At 38.0% G+C, this 5706-nt stretch overlaps 1 pseudogene; it reads right to left on the minus strand.

The window, feature by feature from the left end:
• Positions 1-219: 219 nt before the first annotated feature.
• Positions 220-1028, minus strand: LOC102836334 (annotated as a pseudogene).
• Positions 1029-5706: the final 4678 nt, after the last annotated feature.

Genomic DNA, 5706 nt, shown 5'->3' on the forward strand with positions numbered 1-5706 from the left:
CGCTATGGGTCGGAATTGACTCGATGGCACTTCACAACAACATCACAACATATATATATATGAACACGGAAGTACAAGACAAAGGAGAATGAGACATCTCTTATATCTTAGCAACATTTAAATGGAAATCAAATTTAAATGCAATTCACTCTGCTTTTGAAGAGGCTTTGGTTCAGTTCCCAAATCTCGATTGCTTGATGCAGTCTCCTATGAAATTATTCAGAAGGTCTTAACAAACCCATTTTTAGTGGTAGAGCTGCTTTTAGTAGCTGTGTCTGCATGGGACTGATAAGCAATCACCATCTTTAGAGGAAGCCCTAACCTTCCCTTCTGTACCCTCCCTATGTGTGTAATAGCATTTCTGTTTTCACATTCAGTAGCCCATATTGCTATCTTATCACCTTTAGCTCTAACATTAACAACAGTTCCACAAGCATCATCACTGCACTCATCAAAAGATTCTCCAATAGGCACAGCAGTGTCTCTAGCCAAAAGTGATTGAAGTCACTTGGTCTCTGCTGTTTGTTTAATGTAATTAGTCATAGTCCAACTTGTTTGTTTTTCTCATCTTCCCACATGGGCTCAATGCCATCCTTAAAAAGTGACTAGTCACAGCCAGGCATTAAATTACTAGAGACAACTGGATATGGCTGTACAGAGCCCTAAAATCTTCAACAGTATCAAACTTAGAGATGAGCTGTAGGTTTGCTTGCCAAATTTTGCTTTTTTTATTAAAAAAGAGCACCCATCTGTTCTGTTGTTGTTGTTGTGAAGTACCGTCGAGTTGGTTCTGACTCATAGCGACCCTGCATACGGTTTCCAAGGAGTGACTGGTGAGCTTGAACTACCGACCTTGCAGTTCAAATGGCTTTGCAGTCTGGCGCATTAACCCACAATGTCACACTGTTCTGTAGTGGATGTTTAATATAGTGTTCTGGGTTAGCAACCGTCTGATTAGATGCTGTTTTCTCTTCTTATCTAGGCAGGGATTTAGGAGTAGGAGTGGTTTCCAGTTCCACAGTTGCCATCTTAGATCGATCTCAAATGTTGCCCTCTTAAGCTTGAGTGGTTGACCAGTCTATGATGTGCATACCTCACCAGTGTTGTCCCCTCCATATACCTATCTACAACTTGGATGAAAACTGAACCATGAGGGTGAATTCCAGATTTGAAGGGTGACCAAGGACCATAGTCTCAGGTGCTCCCAGTCTCTTTCTGACAAGTAAACCTGATCTTTGTTATAATTTTTAGTTTTGTTCCATATTTTCTCCAAATCTATCCAGGATCTTCTAATGTGATCCTTATCAGAACAGTTGGCAGTGGTAGCTGGGCACGATCTAGTTTTTGTGGTCTCAGCATTGTGGAGACTGTTGTTTATGTGTTCCCTTAGTCCATTGGACTAATTCATTTAAAACATCTTCAGGTTTCATCACTCATCTCTCCTTCGAACAGGAAGAGACCAATAGTTGCACCTTAGATGGCTTTTAAGATCATGAGCTTTTAAGAACTTAATTGCTACTCACAATAGTAATGTAGAATATTGTCATTGTAGACTATGTAATGTTAATAGACCATGGTGTCCTTAAGACTTTGATCCAGAGCCCCTAAGCCCAGTAACTCATTCTCTTGAAATGTTTGGTAATGTCTAAGAAGTTTTCCTAATTTCGTCCCCTGTACACTCCGCCAAAATAATGGATATGTTTGCAGCAAAGTCAAATATTCATGTAAAATATCCTGACAAACCTTTATATGTTTGTGAGTATACTTCTACGCTTCAACTCCCCCTCCCATATCTATCCAACCTATGTATATTCCCATGTTTCTACTTTTGAAGTACCTGTACATTTTATCTCTACTTCATTGTTAGCAGTTCTAACTGACATTTTCTCATTGTCCATAATTTTGTGTTTCATAAATTCTCTATCATTATTAAATCCTGAATCTCTTGTAGAATTTCTCTTTAGAATCTGTTTTCATGGCATTATCTGATACTTAAAATATTCTATAATCACCCAAAGGCTAAGATTGTTTTACATACTTGGTTACATTTATATGCACTGATCTGCTTTGCAATTTGAATGTATCTTTCACCAATACATAAATTTTCATTTAAAAATTATTTTGCAAAATGCATGATTTTAACAATGTTTTAAAAATATGGATAGGGAGAGACCAATAGTAACACCTTAGATGCAATCCAGTGCATCTAAGGTGCTACTATTGGTCACTCCCATCATTGACATAAAAGAAAGAAGAAAATAAAAAAGACAGGGAAACAATTAGCCCAAAGGATTAATGGACCATGTAAACTTCAGTCTTCACAATCCTGAGACCAGAAGAACTAGGTGGTGCCCAGCTACCAATGCTGACTGTTCTGAAAGGGATCACAATAGAGGATCCTGGACGGAGTGGGACAAAACTTAAACACATATAAAAGATCAGTTTTGCTGGCCAAATAGAGACCAGTGGAACCCCCCAAGACTATGGCCTTTAGACATCCTTCATGTCTAGAAATGAACTCACCCTCATGACTCAATTTTCAGCCAAACACTAGAGAGGTCTGTACAGTGAACAGTATGCACTCCTCAGAATATTCAACTAATTTAGATCAAAATGACAGCATTTGTTCAAGGACAGAGTTCAATAGGCAAGAAGGGATAGGAAGGAAAGAGGAATGGAAGTGGGAAACAGGAAGGAAGTGAAATAGTGACATTATATTTTGGGGATTGCAATTAATGACACGAAACAAATGTGTATGAATTGTTGAATATAAAATTGATTTTCTCTGTAAACCTTCATCCAATTGACAATAAAAAGTTAAAAGAGAGAAAAAAAAAATAACCCCTTGAAATCCCAAAAAATAATTGCCATAACCTTCTGAGCTGACCTCTTTGCCTTGAATTTAGTTGGCCCAGCCACTGTTTTAATTGAACCTTTTTTTCTTTTTTTTTTTAAGGCATCCTAATGAAACTCTTGGCGTAGCACTGTAGGATAAGCACTGGACTGCTAATCGCAAAGCCAGCGGTTCAAACCCACCAGTTGCTCCTCAGAAACCCTATATAGAGTCACTATGACTTGGAACTGACTTGACGTGATTTAACAACAAACAACAACAATGAGACAAAGACAAGTGTATTATTGAGAGAACTTACCTGCAGTCACCCAATGATCTCAGAGACATGTTCAAATGCATCTTATTTGGGATAAATCCATGCATACATGACCTGGAGCCCTAGTAGCAATACTTTACAACTTATTTTCTTATATGCAAAAAGTAAATCTTGCCCTAAATCTCACCTTGTATATAAAAAAAGGAATAAAATAGATCCTAGATGTACATATAAGACATAAAATTTTCTAAGAAAAAAGAGAAAATAGGATAAAATCTTCATCAATTTGGGTTAGGTGATGAGGCCTTAGACATGCCAACCAGAAGTGTGAGTATAGAAGGATATCTGGAGGGAGTTCTCCGTGGTGCTGAAACTGTGCTGTATATTAACTGTGGTGGTAGTATCATGACTCTGTATGTATGTAAAAATTCACAGAACCATAGTTATTTTTTCTGTATAATATTGAAAACAGAATTAAAAAATATTTATATTTTAAAACCTTAAAGGTCCACTCAATCAATAAATTTGTTTAGTTCAATGGACAGGGTGGTTTTAAAGAGCACACATTTCTTATCTCACAATTCTGGAGGCTAAAAGTCTGAATTCATTGTGTGGCCTTAGTGGAAGCTCTTTGTCTATTTCAGTTTCTAGTAGCTGACATGTAGATTCATCTGCCTTTATAGTGGTCAGATAACGTCTATCTTCCCTCTGTATGTGCTTGTCTCTATATCTCCGTAAACTTTTTATAAATCAGAATGATTAGGTTTAAGACATACCCTACACTGGTATGGAATCCTGATGTGGTGCTGCGGGTTAATGCACTGGACTGCAAAGTCAGTTCGAATCGCAAAGGCGGCGGTTCTAGCTCACCAACTGCTCCTCAGAAACCCTACACAGTGCCACTATGAGTCAGAACCGACTTGATGGCACTGCACAACAACAATGGCATTGCTTCATTAGCATAAGATCATATGATTACGTTATACCACATTACATCCATAGGTAAAGGTATTAGTATTTCAATGCATATTTTGGGGTGGGGGAACACAACTGAATATACATAACCACCACCCCCTGGAGAAAAATGCCTTGAATACCTCTTAGGGTTTTGAAGGCAGCATACCCACACCTGACCAGAGTGTACAGAATATACTGTTGTTGTTGTTATGTGCCATCGAGTCAGTTCCGACCCATAGCAGCCCTGTATAGGGTTTCTGAGGAGCGGCTGGTGAGCTTGAACAGCCGACCTTGCAGCTCAAAATGACCTTGCAATCCAGCGCATTAATTCATAGCGCCACACCAGTGCTATGAAAATTTAGCTTCGAGTGAGGCCTACAGTAAGAAACGCCTGGAAAAGTATACCATAGTACAAGCAGCCTGGAACATATGAACAGTTGCCTGGAACATATGAACTGCTGAGGTATCAGTATTAGGAAAACAACGGAGCTCTGGTAGTGTAGTGGTTACAAGTTGGGCTGTTAACCTCAAGGTCAGCAGTTTGAAACTACCAGCCATTCTCTGGGAGAAAGATGAGCCTTTCTGCTCTCGTAACTATTTACAGCTTTGGAAACCCTATACAGGGTGGCTGAGTCAGAACCGACTCCACAGCACATAACCAACCAACCAATTAGGTAAAGATGCTGTGCAGTGTCTATGGCAAGTTCCAAGGGGAAAAACACAGAATGGGGGTTCTGTAGCAATGCTATAATATCTGATTATTCACCTATAGCATGCTGCTGACCCTGAGAGAGATAGAACATATAACCTTGGAATATCACGTATTCATGAATCTATAGCTGCTCTATATGACTTGGATTCTGTAGGATCTACTAGTAGACACTATTAGGGTCAAAGATTTTCCATGAAAGAGATTCAAGTATGAACTTTTGAAAAAGTTAAGCAAAAGTCCTGTTACATTTTATCTGAATAAGAAATATCAATATTGACTCATGCTTTTAAAGAATACTTATCTCCTAGTCCTGTCTACTGAAAAGGTTCCAGAAGTAATGACATCTCAGTGGTAATGAGCACTTCCCAGGGCCAATATTTCAGTTTTTAAATAACACTTTCCATTATAAAAGAAATTGGGGCCCTTTGGAGACCTGTCTAATTCCAGGGTTGTGCAGGAAAAGTACAAGATGACCCTGGGACATCTTGTGCCAGAAAACAAGAAAGAGCTTAAGAGCTAATGGCCTCATGGCAAAATACCATAGTAACCAGCCTCAATTTGGTACAATGTGAACATGAAAAGGACTAATAATGTGCATTATTGAAACATGTTTGAATATACAAAACTCTATGAGGACATAATAACATATTTTTTAAAAAACATGCGTATATACATGAACACACACACAATCTAAAATAAAAGTGAATTTGCTACCATTAAATAAGATTTCCTATCATTGAGTGGATCCTGCTTTTGTTGGCATTGAGGTCTATGTAATTTGGAGGACCTTCTTTGAGAAAAAATATGTAATTGCAAATATAAACAGGTTTAAAAATGAATCTTCATTTCAAATGAGAAAAGTAAAAAAATTTAAAAATTTTAAATGCTCTAAACTATCAACTCCCCTCAATACAAACACATAAAATC

Source organism: Chrysochloris asiatica, unplaced genomic scaffold, assembly GCF_000296735.1.
Source record: "Chrysochloris asiatica unplaced genomic scaffold, ChrAsi1.0 scaffold00062, whole genome shotgun sequence".
Classification (NCBI taxonomy): domain Eukaryota; kingdom Metazoa; phylum Chordata; class Mammalia; order Afrosoricida; family Chrysochloridae; genus Chrysochloris; species Chrysochloris asiatica.